The sequence below is a fragment of the Cataglyphis hispanica genome, chromosome 18 (genome assembly GCF_021464435.1).
Source record: "Cataglyphis hispanica isolate Lineage 1 chromosome 18, ULB_Chis1_1.0, whole genome shotgun sequence".
Classification (NCBI taxonomy): domain Eukaryota; kingdom Metazoa; phylum Arthropoda; class Insecta; order Hymenoptera; family Formicidae; genus Cataglyphis; species Cataglyphis hispanica.
This window is the reverse complement of record NC_065971.1, coordinates 1,767,371-1,784,015: the sequence shown is the minus strand read 5'-3', so window position 1 is coordinate 1,784,015 and position 16,645 is coordinate 1,767,371. Positions and strand designations below refer to the sequence as shown.

At 40.7% G+C, this 16,645-nt stretch overlaps 1 long non-coding RNA gene across 1 annotated transcript; it reads right to left on the bottom strand.

Moving 5' to 3' along the window:
- Positions 1 to 476: 476 nt before the first annotated feature.
- LOC126856417 (uncharacterized) lies at positions 477 to 5,478 on the bottom strand. The gene is made up of 3 exons (XR_007688359.1): positions 4,462 to 5,478; positions 1,687 to 2,016; positions 477 to 1,060 (listed from the first exon to the last, which is right to left on the bottom strand). It is a non-coding gene; the product is annotated as an uncharacterized LOC126856417 (long non-coding RNA).
- Positions 5,479 to 16,645: the final 11,167 nt, after the last annotated feature.

The window sequence follows — 16,645 nt, the reverse complement described above, 5'->3', positions numbered from 1 at the left end:
CTCCCCATCTATCGCGCGGTAACAGGAATAGGAGTCCTTCTGAAGAGCGTATCTGTCGCGGGAGCTATATCGGCGGTAAACCGACAGATTGGAGCTTGCCGCCTTAATGCGCGCGTGGTGGTAGGGAGGGGAGGGGAAGAGGGTGGGTGACAGGGCAAACAAATTTATAGGTCTCTTATCCGAAAGATACACGGGATTATCCCTCGGGTCGCGCGCGCCGCGCAGGTCGCGAGGGACGGAAAAAGAGACGGAGTGAGAAAGGAGAGGAGGGGCCGAGGGGGGAAGAGGAGGGGGAGAGGCGACTCTCGAGAGGCAGAGCTCGAAAATCGAAAACTTATATAACCGGAAGGAAGGAACTGGATGGAAGGAAAGTGAGGAAGAAGGAACATCAGAGGGAGGAATGGCGGAGGGGTGGAGAGGCAAAGATTCAATGAAGGAGGAAGCGGAAGGAAGGAGAGCGGGATGGAGGACGTTTCAGCAACTAGGAAGAAGGAAGAATCGAGAGGCATCCTTTGCGCAAGAAGAACATCTCGTGGAAGGAGGGTAGTTGAATGAATCTGTGAGCGAAAGAGGGAAGAGAGAAAACAGGAGAGACTGAGAAGAGCGAGACATCAGGAAAGGGAGAAGGAAGAAGGGAGTACAAGCTCGAAAAAGAGAAGAGAGTATAAGCAAGGAGGCGGAATGGAGAAGGAAGATGCTGAAGAGGAGGACAAGGGCAGGCGAGGGTCGATTCATTCTAATTCGGTTGTGAAGGCTACAGCTTGTCCAACAGCTCGGCGGTATCTGTAGGGTGGCTTCTGGGTTGCTAGTGTCGCTGCCAATGTGACTGCGAAACCGCGTTCCTCCGCCTCCTCCGTTGTTCTCTTTTTCTGCTCGTCCTCCTTCTTCTCCTCTGCGCGTAGATCTGATCCGACACTGTGATTCTACCTCCTCCGAGAAAAAGGACATTTTTCAAGCGGCTCCTCTTGGACACACGTTGTCAGGGTGACAACAAGAGTCTGTATAGAATAGGTGTGTAAATTCACGACGAAGATGACGCGATAGTCGTTGGTTGCAGGATCTGTCGCATGAAGTGAAATGAACTGTTATTTTCACCTTTATCAAGCTGATTGTTAATACTAATAATAAAATATTCGTATACAAATTATTTTTTGTACAAATCATTTCGCTGTGTAAATATATGTGTGCGAAAGTATATTTGCATTTTTTTATCATCAATATAATAGATATCTTAAAGAGCATGTCGTGAAGACATATTTCGATATATTTCTCTATATCAGTCACAAATTTTGACAAATTTAGATTTTATCTATTTTTCAATTTTAGCATTAAATATATCTCAATAAAAATTAAATCTCAAGTTAATTTTTAATTAAGATAAACATCATCAACATTTCAAATTTGCGCACTTTTATTAAAATCACATATATTATCACACACATACTTTTCTCTAAATTAGTTATTCAAAATAATTACGTAACGTAATATTCAAGATTGAAATTCGATCAATTCCGATACAAATAGAGATAACATTATAATTTATCGTCATTACATACATACATATATATATATATATATATATATATATATATATATATATATATATTGTAATTACATTCTAGCTGCGCAGATATATATTATTTTTCATCGCGATTTTCTTGTAGATATTGATCTCTTTATCCTTACATCAATTTTTTTTTGCGTTTTCTTCTCTCTAAGATTTCATGCCGAATGTGTAAACGAATATATGTTATCTCTTATTCTCCCAGCGACTTCTCGTTCCGCACTGAACCATAGCCGGCGAAATTTCCCAGCGACGAAATCCACTGCGGTGACAAGTAGCGCCATAAATAGGCCCGATACGACGGATACGTCGCATTCTCGTTCGTTCTGCCATGCCACCTCGATACCTTCCCGTACTTTATTTCGATCCCGGTTTCTCGGAGGAAGATCCGGAGCCATCAACGAGTAGATTCTACCATCCCCGTGCGTGTTTCGAATCAGACAGTTGTATCGCTGTAGTGGAAAAATAAAACGCGTTTCCTCATAGATTTCCCGAATGCATTTCACAAACAAGATTTTGTTTTTACTGTTATCAGTTTAAGAATTCATGATTTTTATTCGTCTCTGCCTCATTCTCTCTTTCTTCTCCCTCAAAAATTATTTCACATCTTATTATTTCATTGTATAATTTTATATTTCAATATTAAAAATTAAAAAAGTTATTTAATAAACGTTCGAGAAATAGTATTAATGCCACATTACAATAAGATATGATCGTGAAATTTTGCTGGACATTAAGATAAAAAATGTAAATTATTTATCAAAAAAATTATTTATAAAACTATATATTTTTAAAAAATTAAAAATTATTTTTAATGACAATTATTTATAATTATCTCGTGCACGGTCAATATATATATATATATATACATATCTATGTACAAGTGTTGAACTATTACGATGCATAATCGATATATGATCTATTCGTTAAATGGTTTGATGATACAATCAAATGGTATTTTTTTTTTTCGTGAAATACTGTATGGCAATTTTATTATCGACGATTGGTTTCAGGCGTTAAACTGACCAACGTCCAACAATTATTGTACAACATTGCGTTGTGAAAAATTTCACACCAATTACACGGTAGACTGACGATACTGTGTATGTGTTTGTGTCCATATGTAAGATATTACGTTTATTATTATTGCTCGGCTTCTCCTAACTCGTTTATTTATCAATTTATTATTCACCTCATTAATTAGTTAATTTATTTCTATAAAATGTTGGCTAAAATCAGAGATATAAATCGAATTTTAATGATTCGAATAAAGGATCGGTATGCTGATAAATTAAACAATTTGCAAATAAAATATATATATATATATATAATATACAGCATAATAACTAATTCAATATAAAAATAAATAAAATTTTGTTTTATATAGTACAAAGATTCGGAAACACAGCTTGTTGACATTTAAAACATATCATAAATATCAGTTATATGCAGAGCAATATTAGAATGTAATAAAAAGAAATTTTCGAAAATTTTGGCAATTCAACTGAGTAACTCTTGTAGTGACCTGTATTGCAATATCATGTATTGAATAATCATTATATTGCTTTCACAGCAATTAAACATAAATTCCGCTCTATAAATCCCCATTTTCACAGAAACGTGATGTTTTTAATTCTACTCATATTATATAATAAACATTTAAAAATTTTCAGCGCTATACGTACTCACGTTAATTAACAAGATTATTGTAATTAAAAAAAAATCTATCTTTTCGCTCAATGTGTGCGCGAGTAAGTTTCTATGCTCGCAAATAAAGACATTCGGAAGGTTTATCGATGATAGAAGTTAATTGATGATAAATACCGACTCGCTTCGTCCCCGGCGAGAGAATTTACTCTAACATCGGCTCTCCGCTATATCAGAGCGATACATTTCTAGCGTTCGGGGCGCGAGTCCCGCTTCCATTCTCGCCTCTCCGACGTTAACGACGACATGTGGGCTCACCGAAGCAAAACCAGCGAGGAGTGCCGCGGGTGTCGTAGGTGCGCGACAGCGTCCATCCATCTATTCCGCAGACTGGTCGCGACCTATTCGGGAGAGCAAAGCCCGGGCGCGCTCACAATATCCCTTCTGGGACATCTTTCGCCCTTTTAATGGTGCCGGGGCGGCACCGAGGAGGGTGCCGGATTCACTGGAAGGAGAGATCGCATCTCGCGTCATCCGATCGAAAATTCGTTCGCCGATCATCGAACGTAATGCCTTTCGCTCCGACAAGATCTTATCGATCATACCGACCGACGAAGTCGATGACGCCCCTCTCGGCACGTGTTTTGACTCCTTCGTGAATGGCTTGTCAAAATCGGAGCTCCCACCCCCCTCCCTTCCCCGCGATGTGACGCGCGCGCGCGAAATGCGACACGCCGAAATTAAAGAGCGCTCGCTTGTTCCACCTGGCACGATTGGTTTCGCGGCAATCATCGCGGGATATGACGGGATTGATGCACACGGCGATTGCATTCTCTCGCAGTTGTAACGATATTACGCTCGATTTTAAGCACTCGCCACTCGGAAATATGTTCGTTCGAATATGGACGCGGATCGGACTGTCGCGCGATTCATCGTTGCAACTCTGGATTTGGTACAGCGAAATGATACGCGTTGTATTAAAAGGGATTTTTTACTACGGCTACATCGCAATATCATCTTTGCTATTTGTGGGATTAATTAAACACATCGCTTGCATTTATATATCGCTCTTGATTGGAAATGATCGAATACCTCCATATCACAATTTTTATATCGCTAATATTAATTAAAAGCGCGAGAATATAAAAGATTTTTAATTGGTAAAGAAAATACTCAGTGATTAAAATCGTCAGTCTCGCGTAAATTAAAATTAAATTAAAATTAACGATTGCTAATAAAGTCAATCTTACCTCTCATTAACGTCAGCGAAGAAAACAATAGTCCGGAAATAGAAAAACTCTCTTTTGTCAAGCACCGATTAAGAAAAAGACGCGCAGCACAAGGAAAAGGGAAACTTCTATCACTTCACAATGCACCGTCTGTTCGAAGAATCTTTAGTAAAAACATTCAGACTACGGTCGCGCGAATATATATCAGATCTGTCAGACGAAAGTTTGCAGGCAAACATATTCCTCGCACGTGCAAAGGTTAAATTAACATTGACGCGAAACAACACGCGCACGGGATACGATTCGAATCTTGTGTGCTGTTTGAGAAAGGCAGTTAAATTAGCGGAGAAAATCAACAAACCTATTAGACGAGATCGTCCGGCAAATTTTATGATAACGCTGAAGTGGCTTACAAATTATCGGTTAAGTGATATTAACTGCAGCCTCCCCGCGCGCGAGCGCTGCTCTACAGATGTTTCATAATGACGTTAAATGTTTCAAGAGCTTACAGGATTTCGCTTCAATATCGTTTAAGCCGTCCTACCCGTATTAAAGTGCAGTTTACCGCGCCAGTCTCTACTATGTATGTAGAGAGGTCAGTTTCACGCTAAAGCGAACCGCGCCGCGCACACCATCGTACTTCTCTAATAGTCCCCGTATGTAGCTTTAGGGACCGCTCGTGTTTTGTGCACTCTTGGCTCGAATAAAGCATGTTTTAACATTCGGTAAATGGCGCGTTTTAGCAATCGTCTTTCAACGCCGAGAATTTTGCAGACAACACGTCGCACCAGAAACGTGCGCGTTTTAGTTCTAGGAAAAAAAAAATCGTTCGACTTGTCAAAAATTTCGAAAAAAAAGAAAAAAAAATCAAGCGCTTTGAAAGGATAAGATCCGCGTCACTCGCAACGTTCGCAAGCTCGTCGCGAAATGAAACAAGGGGGGTCGATGAAACGAACCGCCGTCGCAACGCTCAAATTGCAAAAACTGCGGAAACGCGAACCGAGAGCCGAATTTGCGAAACAATGAGATATCACTGATGCTCCGGCGAATTATAAAAAAATTCATTTTACGAGCACGAGTTTGAAACAGAGTTAATTTAACGCAATTCCGTCCGACCGTTGTAAAAATTAATGCGGCATTCGGAGCCGCCCGTTATTACCTCGATTTATATGTAACAATATACGCATAATCCGGGAATAATATTAGCGTTGGTAATAAAATTATCCCGTCTTCTCGTGGAAACGAAAATGATATATGACCGAGTACAGAGACACTATGTTGTTTTATATGTTCATCCTGCCGAGATGTGGCGCACAATGACCTCTTTGAAGGGCCATAGGGTTTCTAATATCAACTACAAATAACAAGAAGGAGAAAAGAGAGAGAGAGAGAGAGAGAGAGAGTGAAAGAGGCGATATAGAAGTCGTGTGTTGTGTGTAAACACAACAAACACCGAACATATCGTCAAGTTGGCATCAGATTGTTGTTGCCGCGCGTACAGCGGATATAACGCGCTTATAATATAAAATATATCCGACGTAAATAAATCTTTCCATTAAACGCATAAAAACATTTTGCTACCGTCTTCTTCGGATAATCGGCTTATAGCCACTCGATGCTATTACAGTTCTCTTCGGTTGCTATTATATATATATATATATATATATATATATATATATATATATATATATATATGCATGTGTGTGTGTGTGTGTGTGTGTGTGTCTTTGTGTGTGTGTCTTTTTTTCCTTCATCATTGTATTTCACCGTGATAAAAGAATAATGATTGCCTCGGCGTACATATTACGCGTATAGAATAGGTATTATTGATAAAATCACGCTTCATAATTAAAGCTGTATAATTTTAACGATCTAAGCAAAATATTTTTCTTCTGCTTAATTTTAAATAAATTGCATATTGATATAACTCTACTTTGAGGTTTAATTTATTATAATATTTATTTTCAATTATCGGAAAATTATTAAATATGATGTTTGATCAAACTTTGAATAAAAAAATTTTTTTTCTATTTTCCTCGATAAGATGTGAAAATAAAATAAAATTCTCGATACTCGAGAAATCAGGCAGCGAATTAAACTAGCCGCGCTTTCCGCTCTATAATCGAGAGAAACTCTTATCCTCCCCGACAACTATTAGATACGATGGTTTGAGCCATCAAAGTGACAATTTTCAGGAAATATGTCGTCGCGAGCAGATCTGCGAGATACAAACAGTACACTTTATCGCGGAGCAAACGTAATTAATTCATTTGTTAGCAAAAGGAGTGATTGTTCCGCCATTGGCGTACCCGCTGGCAATGACAGCTCTTGTCGAGACAATCAGGGGATAATTTATGGGAATGGTCGAGAACAATTTCAAGCGACGTACAAAGTAACGAACGGGAACGAAAATAGCCCGCGCAAAAGTACGTGTATGCGCTGCCGATCTCCCGTCTCTTCGTCCTCCATGCAATTTCCTTTCCTCGCGCCTCTCTCTCTCTTTCTCTCTCTCTTTCTCTATCGCAGATCTCGCGATGCGGAAACGCGGAAGGCGATGAGGAGAGAAGACGAGTGCTGCCGGCCTCGGGCGGTGGTCGTTTCCCGGGCAAGTAGCCGGAGTGGATGGATAACTTGGCCATTGTAACGAAGCGATGGCCTCCAGCAAGAGTAAATGATTGCCGGGGAAGCGGATACGGCGCTCGCGGAGGCTGTATACCGGCGGGTCTTTGTTGTTTAGAATAACCGAAGGGTTCCTCGACGGGGCCCATCGAAACCACCCAATCCTCCCGCGCCTCTCTCTTTCTCTTCCGCACCAGCCCCACCAGTTCTAGGTCCGCACGCCGATCGTTCTTCTTCTGCCCCCCCTCCCCACCGCCCTCTGTTTCCCGCATCCCTTTTCCGCGCGCCCACCCTCCATCGTCATCGTCGTCGCTCTCGCGAGCCCCTCGCTTTTCGACTGTTATCGGTAATTAGAGGTACGCTCGTGGCCACGCGACCATTTTCGCTCGGTCGAGGGTGTCCGCTCCCGGGTGAAATGCGCGCACATCCCCGGGACACCGCCAGTAAGGTCGCTAATTCATTCGCAACCCTCGGTACAAATATTTATATACATCGGTAATCGTATAGCAGACGTGCCAAAAAACTCTTCTCTTCGCTTAAAATAGATTTCATCGATATACATATATATATATATATATATATATTCAATTTTTGAATGCAATATTTTTTTCAAGAGAGCTATTTGTTAAATTGAAAAACATATATATACATGCTCTTTGTAAGAGAAAAGCGCGACTTTGTTAATATTTTTTTCAAAAATAAATCAATTTTTAAATAAAAATTTAAATTTGTACTAGTGTGTGTTGCATACTTAAAATTATTTAATGGATTTATAATTATATAAATCCAGTTTCATATTGTTGAGAAGAACAAGTCGCTTTCAGCAAGAATAAAAATTCTTTTTTGACTAAAAAGATTATAAAAAAGAATTTTAGTTCAAACTTTTAGATGCAATTTTCTCTGTATTCCAGTAATATGTACATGAAATCCAGTAGCATTGAAAATTGACGCCTAAGGCGGCTGCTCATCGCTTCTCCCCTAACTACGAGACTGATTAGGATCAATTACCATCTGCACGCGGCGAGTCTCGCAATAAAAGATTAACATCACCTTTTAATAAAGAAAAATATTAGGCAAAAAGGAGAAACATTATTGTATAATCGCTTAATCCTTTAATAATGCATTTTTTTTAAATATATTCTTGTTTTTCACACGCACTCTTCTCCTTTTTAAATATTTATCACATTTTTAAAAATCTTATAAAATTTCTATACCATATTCGATCTAATTCTTTTTTAAATTATATCATAATTTTTTATATATCTTTTATTTTAATGTAATCTCAACTTTTATATTTTCGTTAAGATTATTGTCGTTTAATTATGTTAGAAATAAAAGACGCAAGCCGCGGTATCTTTCCGTCAGATACTTTTAATTAACTAAGTGCGACGAATATCCGTTCTATCGCGAGAACTATTTCGCGCGCGCAAAAAAATAGAAATACGCTCTGGTTCGACGGTCCAATATTCAGATATATCACAATCGCGTATTGAACATACCGAGAACAATATACTCGTCGCTACGCCGCATCACACACACATGCATAGGTGCCCACGCATAATCAGAGTAGAATTTCCACATTCATTGTAACGCTCGTCCTACCCGCTGCGATGGCGTTTTCTGGCCGCTCGATGAGTTATGTTATGTCTCTATTACCAGAACAGAGTGTACCTGGCGCAAAGGCTGCAGATATACCCTCAGCCGCATTCGTCGGTCTTTGATCAGAATCTATTAAAAGGATCAGTTGCTCCATTGTGGGCCGCGTTCCCGCATCGATATTACCTTTTTCCCCCGCTACGTTCTACCCCGAAATATATCAGTCTTTGCCGAATAATATCCCGCGCAAGAGAGGAAGAGATGCGCGCCATACACGACAGCCAATCTCTGTAATAGATCTTGGAAAAAGTTTCATTCACGTGGTCCATCGTTGTTAGCTTAACGATACACCGGCGCCGATACGTATGTATCCTTTTGTATCCGGCGATACCCGGCGAAGAAAAATAATCCGCGCGAGCAAACACTCGACTTTTAACACACGCACATCTCGCCGGCCTTACTAATTAGAAGCAAAAAGTATTTACACCGCGGATTCGCGCGCGCAAACTCGTTTACCGCATCGTAAACTTCGCCATCGCGATGCATGCATATACGAGAGATATTTCACTCTTGAGCGTAATTACGTTGCGATAGCGAAGTTTATGAGAATGCATTTTATTCATAGGTTGGGATAAACGAGAGTAATATCGGTGGTCCTTCTTGATAAGGAAATGGAAGTGCAAGTTTTTTTTTTTTTTTATATCATACAACGCTGTTTTTTGAACCAGTATTCGGAGAGAGAGAGTATTCTTCATCCGTGAAATTTTTGTAGATACATATTTCTAGATTTTTTTGGCGAAAATAAATCTTAATTTCTGACATCGAATAAATGTCACCCTTTTAATCAAAAAAAAAATATTATGTCACTTAAGTATATGTGTTGTATTCATAGTCGATTCATTTAAACTACATCAATGTGTTCAAGAGCATTTCGATATTTTCTTAAAAAAAAGGCAATTTCGCCGAATATGACGAGAAATTACAAGCGACGTCGTAGAAGAACTAGCTAGCAAGCCTTGGCGCTGATGACAAGCTCAGTACGCTTATGCATATTTATCAAGCGTGCGGCTACGCGATATCAAACAAGGTGCGTAGCCAGAGCAAAAGGTAAGCGAAGACGGCGACGACGGCGGCAATGGGGTAACGGCGCGCGGGTGTCGGGCGTATCCAGCCAGCGAGAGAGAACAAGCCCGCCCTCGGTCGCCTCGGATACATATCCTCCCCCGTTTATGTAAAAGCCGCGCGTAACCCGCGGCTTAATAAAGGGACGAGGGAGGGAAACAGAGGGAGGAAAATGGGAGACGGTGGTGGGCGACGAGAGGAGGTGTAGAAACGCGAACGTGCGGACGGGAATGCGGATCGCGCGCGGCTCGACGACGGATGCTGCGAGGGGAGAGAGAGAGAGAGAGAGAGGGGTGTGCAGAGAGAAGGTGGTGCAAGAATCGAAACTCGAGGACTTTGAGTTCCAGTCGATAAAGCTATTAGCATTTAGACGAGCTGTCGTCGTTGTCGTCGTCGCCGCGGCCGCCACCGCTGTTGTCGTCGTCGCTTTTTCTCTACGCCCTTCTTTCTCTCTTCCTCTTTTCGTTCTTTTTCCTCTCTCGTCCATCTTTCTCTCGACTTCTCCCTCCTTCCCCATCCAGTCCTCTCCTCCCTTTTCCCCGCGTCCTCTCTGCCTCTCGCCACGAACGGCAGCTTTGCTGAAATACATACCGATGTATCTCCATCCCCCGCGTACTCCATATCCGTCATTCTCCAACTTCCTCATCTTTCTATGTCTCTCTCTCTCTCTCTCTCTCTCTCTCTCTCTCTCTCTCTCTTCGCCACCCTGTCACCCGTCTCTCTCATCCTGCCCTTCTACCGCGATTCCTCTTGCGCGCCACCCACGAATCTACACACTCACACACTCACACACGCATGCGAGTGTGCGCTTTCAACGATACACACGCTCAACACAGCCGTGACTCTACCACCTTCTATCGCCGACAGACTGAGCGGGCAAATAGTAGAAAAGGAGAGGTGGCCAGACGACGCAGTGAAAACGAAGAGGAAGAGAAAGAGAAAGTTGCCGATATTAGAAAAGAGGACGCTTGCAAGGGTGGACGCAACCACCCATACCATCACTATCCTTTCCACCTTGTAGAAAGGTGCTGTACTCCTCGATACGTTGTGCGTTACGTCCACTTACGACTCTCGTATGAGCACGAAAGCGTATATAGGGTGGCACATTAATAGCAATGGTCTGAGGAAATTATCTACATGCTCCTCATGTAACTTACATATTTAAAAATTGGAAAGATACTTTTATAAAAATGAAAGGGAATCCCTCTCAAAACCTTCATAGGTTAAATAATTTTGCTTAAAAATTAATCTCCTATTCTCTTGTAACATACATATATACTCTAATAAAGAATTTACTTGAATAAATGTCAAACTCTAAAGATACATTATCAACATATTTTGCTCTTGATTCGCACGAAAGAAATCTAAATTTTCAAGTTTTGTAACTGAAGAATTGTCAACAAGATTTTTGTTGAAAAATCTGTAAGTGGAGAAGATCGTTATTGTGTGCGACAGAATATACACGTAGTTACGCGAGTTAGGGTGCGCGGGCGCACCATCACAAACACGCATACGGCGAAACGTTTACGTGTGGAAGCTAGCGGCTCCATCTCCACCAAAGAGATACCTATTAAAGGCATCTCTCCCGCAAGCACTGCCGTTGCCGTGGTAACCATGGCTCGGCCACGCGTGTGCACACGTGCGCGTCTCCTCGCACACGTGTGTATTCACGTATACTGCGCGCTTGCCTCGGTAGAAACCGCACGCTCTCTTCGTCGAAATCGCGAATGCGCGCTCGTGTACGCGATCTCACACGTCGAGAAAGAGGAATAGAGTAGGTGGAGAAGCGAGGATGAGGAGAAGGACGACAACGACGACAACGACGACGAGGACGATGAGGCACACATGTACGTCGCTATACTATACGGTGTTTCACCGACGAGGGGTGAAACAACCCTCTAATAGCCGGGGCGGCGCCTATACCAACCCTAATAGCCCTATCTCACCCTCGCCTCTCGCTGCGTCTCGCCTCAACTATGAGCAGCTTATCTCCTCTCTCTATCCCTTTCGTCTGTTTTTTTCCCTCGCGCGCGCGATACCGGGATCCCCTTCTCTCTCTCTCTCTCTCACTCTTTCGTTTTTCCTCGGTTTCGACATCTCTCACAGCCGCTCTCTTGATCTCGCCCTTCCCCTCCTCCCTCTATCTCTCTCACTCTCTCTTTGCTCTATTCCTATCTTTCTTCTCGGACTACCATCCAGGCTGACTTGTCTCGCACTCTATCTCTTTCGCTATATCCGTTTGTCCCCATTCCCTTCTTTCTCGCTCTACTCCCACTCCCTCCTATCTTTTTCTCCGTCTCATCTCTCCTTCCCTCGTTCACCCCTCACGCCTTCCCGTCCCTCAATCCGCGCCACCCGGTGTTTGTTTATTTGATGCCTTTTCACTCTCTATTAGTCTCCCGCGCTCCTACATTTTCTGATTAGCCGGATGTCGCGCGTATACAAGCTTTACCTATCTACCGCTACCGCGCCCGTCCGATTCCGCGCGCCGGCTTTTCTTTGAACCGGAGGCAACGAGAGAGCCACCCGATCGATCGTGCCATCCCACATCTCCCCCTCGCCTCTCCGGCCCTCCTCCCCTTGCCCCGCCACCCGCCCCCCCTCCCGCCTCGTTTCCTCCCCGCTGCCGCAATTCCGCCGTTTCCCTGCGCCACTCTCTCTCTCTCTTCGAGTGTGCGTGCGGACGTGCCCGCCGCGTGTTTGTGTTCGTGCGTGTTTAACGATTCGAGTTTTCGTTTCCGCGATGAACGCTCTTTCACTGACGGTCAACCGCGCCGCGCACTCCACAGAGAGAGGAAATAAGAGAATGGTCTCCTCTTTCGCGTGCTGTAAAAACGATTCGCCAAATTTCTTTATTCCGACACCACAACCGGCCGTTTGCCAACGCGATTTTTGCCATTTCAATGGAAGAAATCATGTCAATTTACCGCTACTGTTAATACGTAATATTTTTATTTACTTCGAATGGCATAAGAAAAATCTTGAAGATATTTTCTATGCATCCATTATTTATCTTTTATATTATGTGTATCATTAAATTTTAATATCCTCTTCTTACAAATAATTATAATAAAATTTAATAAAAATCTTTTTGTTGTGTCACAAATTTCGTTGCACTACTTATTTGAGTTGTCAACATTTTATTACACATTTCAATATGGATTTATGCACACCTTCACGTATGACATTTAATATTTACCTTACGTGAGAGAATATTTACTAGTTGAAAGAGAGAAAATATAGAACAATGAACATGACTTTTGCCTGTAACAACAGGAAAGGAGCGGAAAGTAATAACATGTGAAAATACTAAGATCCGTTACACGTCGGGTTCGCAGTGCTGGAGTTAAACGCGGAGAATAGTAGAGCTCGCGCGCTTTTTTTTTTCCAAATGCCGTCATCGAGAGAAACGAAACGTGGTGCATCGCGATATTACTTTCCTAATGCGCCCCCGTAGCATTTTTCGAAATTAAATGGAAAACATCATTGAGCGGCGTGTGGCTGGCAAGAGACAAGAGAAAAAAGAGAAACAAAGAGAGAGAGAGAGAGAGAATCGATCGCATGTAGGCGTCGAGGCAGCGGGAGAAGCGCTCTTGCACCTCTTTCTCGTCAGTTTTTCACGTGCGGTTTCATTTAGCCAGCCGACAATATCACGGATATACCGGACCACCGCGCTACAGAATATCTCTTTCCTCCCACCCCTTCCCAATCCTCCATTTTACCCTCTTAAAACGTATACTTCGCCACCATCTTTCTCTCTTTTCCCTCCTTTCAGAGATCCTCGTCTTTGTCCCGGCTTTTTATTTCTTTCGCGCGTGTAATCATCGCGAGCGCGAGTCCCCATCTCGGTCCCCAAAAGAGACCACTTCCCTCATCCCTATTCACAGATATCTCCTTTCGTTCCCCTGTTTCTTGCGAGATTTGACAAAAATCGAGCCAAACGCGAATTCAACGTACGTCGACGAGAATTCTGAATACCGATGTAGCACGTGGATATGCGTTACACGCACGAACGTAAACGCGTATCCACGTACACACGCACGCGTGCACATAAGCGGGTCGAAACTGTGATTTTACATGGTCTCTTTCGTTGGCGGCCCTGGTCTGCCGACAGAATTTTTTGGGTTTCCTTCAGACGAGGGAGCTCGAATCGGAATGCAAAAGAGGAGAGGAGAGAGCGGATGAAAGAGGAATAAACAAAATATTCGCGCCGGGAAAATATATATACGCCGGGTGAACGGAAAACCGCAAGGGAAGAATGGAAACCAAGTTAACCGTGCATTATTCACGGGATACATTTAGCGGAGTGTAACATTAATGGCGATAAAAATTATACGCCAAGCATCGCGCACCTCTTTGCGAAGGATGGATTCGAAATGCATTATTTAGAGATATAACTAAAAAAAAAAAAAAATGCCCGATCGAATGCTTTTCATCAAGTCCGAATGATATATTTATATATAGACATATGGATGAATAATTAAGCACTATCAAATTTTTAAAAATCTCATATACCGATTTTATTATCTCAAATCGAAATGATGATTGATTTTTATCGTTTGGAAAAAAATATGATTGATTCAATAAATATTCAATGATTTCTGAACTCTAAACAACTGAAAAAAAAGCAAATCTTATGAGTTAACAAAAAAAATTAACTAAATCCGGATGTATTTTATTAGTAACAGAATTTTAAAATAAAAAGTTTTTTTTAAAAAGCCAAAAGATAAGAAACTAAAATTCTGTTTGGAAAAGAAGCTTACGGTCTATATAAAGATGAAAAAAAACATACTTCCTTTATATAACATCGTGTCAATATCCTGTTAAGAAATCGTACGATATCATGCAATGAAGTTTGCATTTCAAAAGAGCGGTGAATTATGCAAATAAATTTTATATATAAAAAGTAATGGATGTGTCGCGCGATACCATATTTTACGATACATTTTAACTCGAGAAGAGAGTTAAAAATTTACTCATACGTAATACAATGCGATATACGCTTCTATATAGTTTACTGTTTAATTAATCATGCATTAAAATAAATGCGTACATGTATTTTTAATTGTGCGCTTAATAATTCAATATCCGTTCGCATTTTACTCGTATTTACGAAAGTCATTATGAAATATTTTGTATTTTGCAGAAATAATGACGTATCAATTTTTCCATACAACTATTCGCATATCATTACAAGCATGAAATGCGTAAGTAAAGTTATAGATAATATTTTATTAACGTGCAAAAAATTATGTAGTAATCGGCACAAATTTTTAAACTTTTGTCAATCCTTTTCGAACTCTGAATTAATATAATCAAACCTCAATATAATTTTTATATTTCATGTTAAAAATCTTTATTTTATTATAGCAATACAAATAATAATTTAAGTTAAATATAGTTGTGTTGAAAATTATAAAGATACGCGACAACGATGCAAGTAATATCGTCATATATTTTCACGAGCATAAAATAATTGTCATATGTTATTTATTACATGAATATTATAATATTTGAGGATAAATTTTAAGTCCCCGTGTTATTTTTTTTCATTCTGAAGGATCTCTCTAAATGAATGAGCGGGATGGTTTCAGAAACGCCTTAACACTTCGTATTTCCTGCTCTGGGCAGAAAACCACACCGAGGCTATTCACGAAAGTTGCCTAATTTGACCGCTACGATTGTCCTTAGGGGATATACCCACCCTCATCCATTAACACGACCCCCACTATACTTCATCTCAAAGTGTAGATCATAGCCCTTCTCTGCTAGTCGAAACGTGAAAACGCCATTATTAAGCGCAATATCGCGATATCTCCCGCTACGATATTGTCATATGTGCGCAACTTATTCCCAGTGACGTCTCTTTTTACTGAGATAGAAGTAACTTTTGCGATATCATCTGTGCAAATATGTGAAAAGTTCAGCATCAAAGCTACGTAAAGTCACGTTGCAAAATAAAAGGTGAAATTTAAACGACGAGAAAAAGGGGAATAGAGGGGAGAAATTTTCATTATTCTAATAATTTTATATATTTAAAAAATTGCAGAATATGTCCTCTGCAGAAAAGGCGGTAATACGACAGAGTATATATTTTGCAAATGAAATAGTTTTTAATAACATTATCAAGAGAAAAACATAATTAAGAGAAAGTGATAATTTAATAATAATTTATTTATCATTAAACAATTTTACGCTTTAAATGTCTTAAAACGTATAATGTCGCAAATATGAGCATAAAATTTAAACACTTTTCTATATTAAAGAAAAAAAAAACACCATTAATTTTATTCAAATTTTATGTTCATAAAATTAAGAATTTATATAAAAAAGGTACACACACAGATGCAAATCAAACTTGTTAAATTTAATATCTTCGTCGTTATTTTTGATCGCGTTGGCATTTCATACTGCGGAAAGCATTTTGCGGCTTGGTGGCCCCTTGAAAATAAAGTTTACTTGAAAACAAACCCTGGTACAGCTCCTTTTAATTCGCGTTTACTGTGAACGGCGTCACGTAATTAGTCGCCCGTTCCCCGAGCTTAATGTAAGGTATTAAAGCCGGCATTGCAATCAGCCAGCATACTCATCTTTTCTCCTTGGCGCGGCTCCGTCCTGCGACTTTCAGACTCCTCGTTCATCCTCCCCGTCGCCATTGTGTCCTTCTCCTTTTTCCTCTATCTCCTTCCTGGCTTTTAAACTGTAGCTGTCATTAATCGCTCGTTATCTGTAAGTATATCGCGCACCCATTCTATATTGCTTCCCTTCTCCCCTTTCCTCCTAGCATAAGTAATTCAATTTTCTCATTCCCTCGTAATAAAAATGATCCATATCGTTACAAATTCATGATCAATATTGCTTTTGAAAT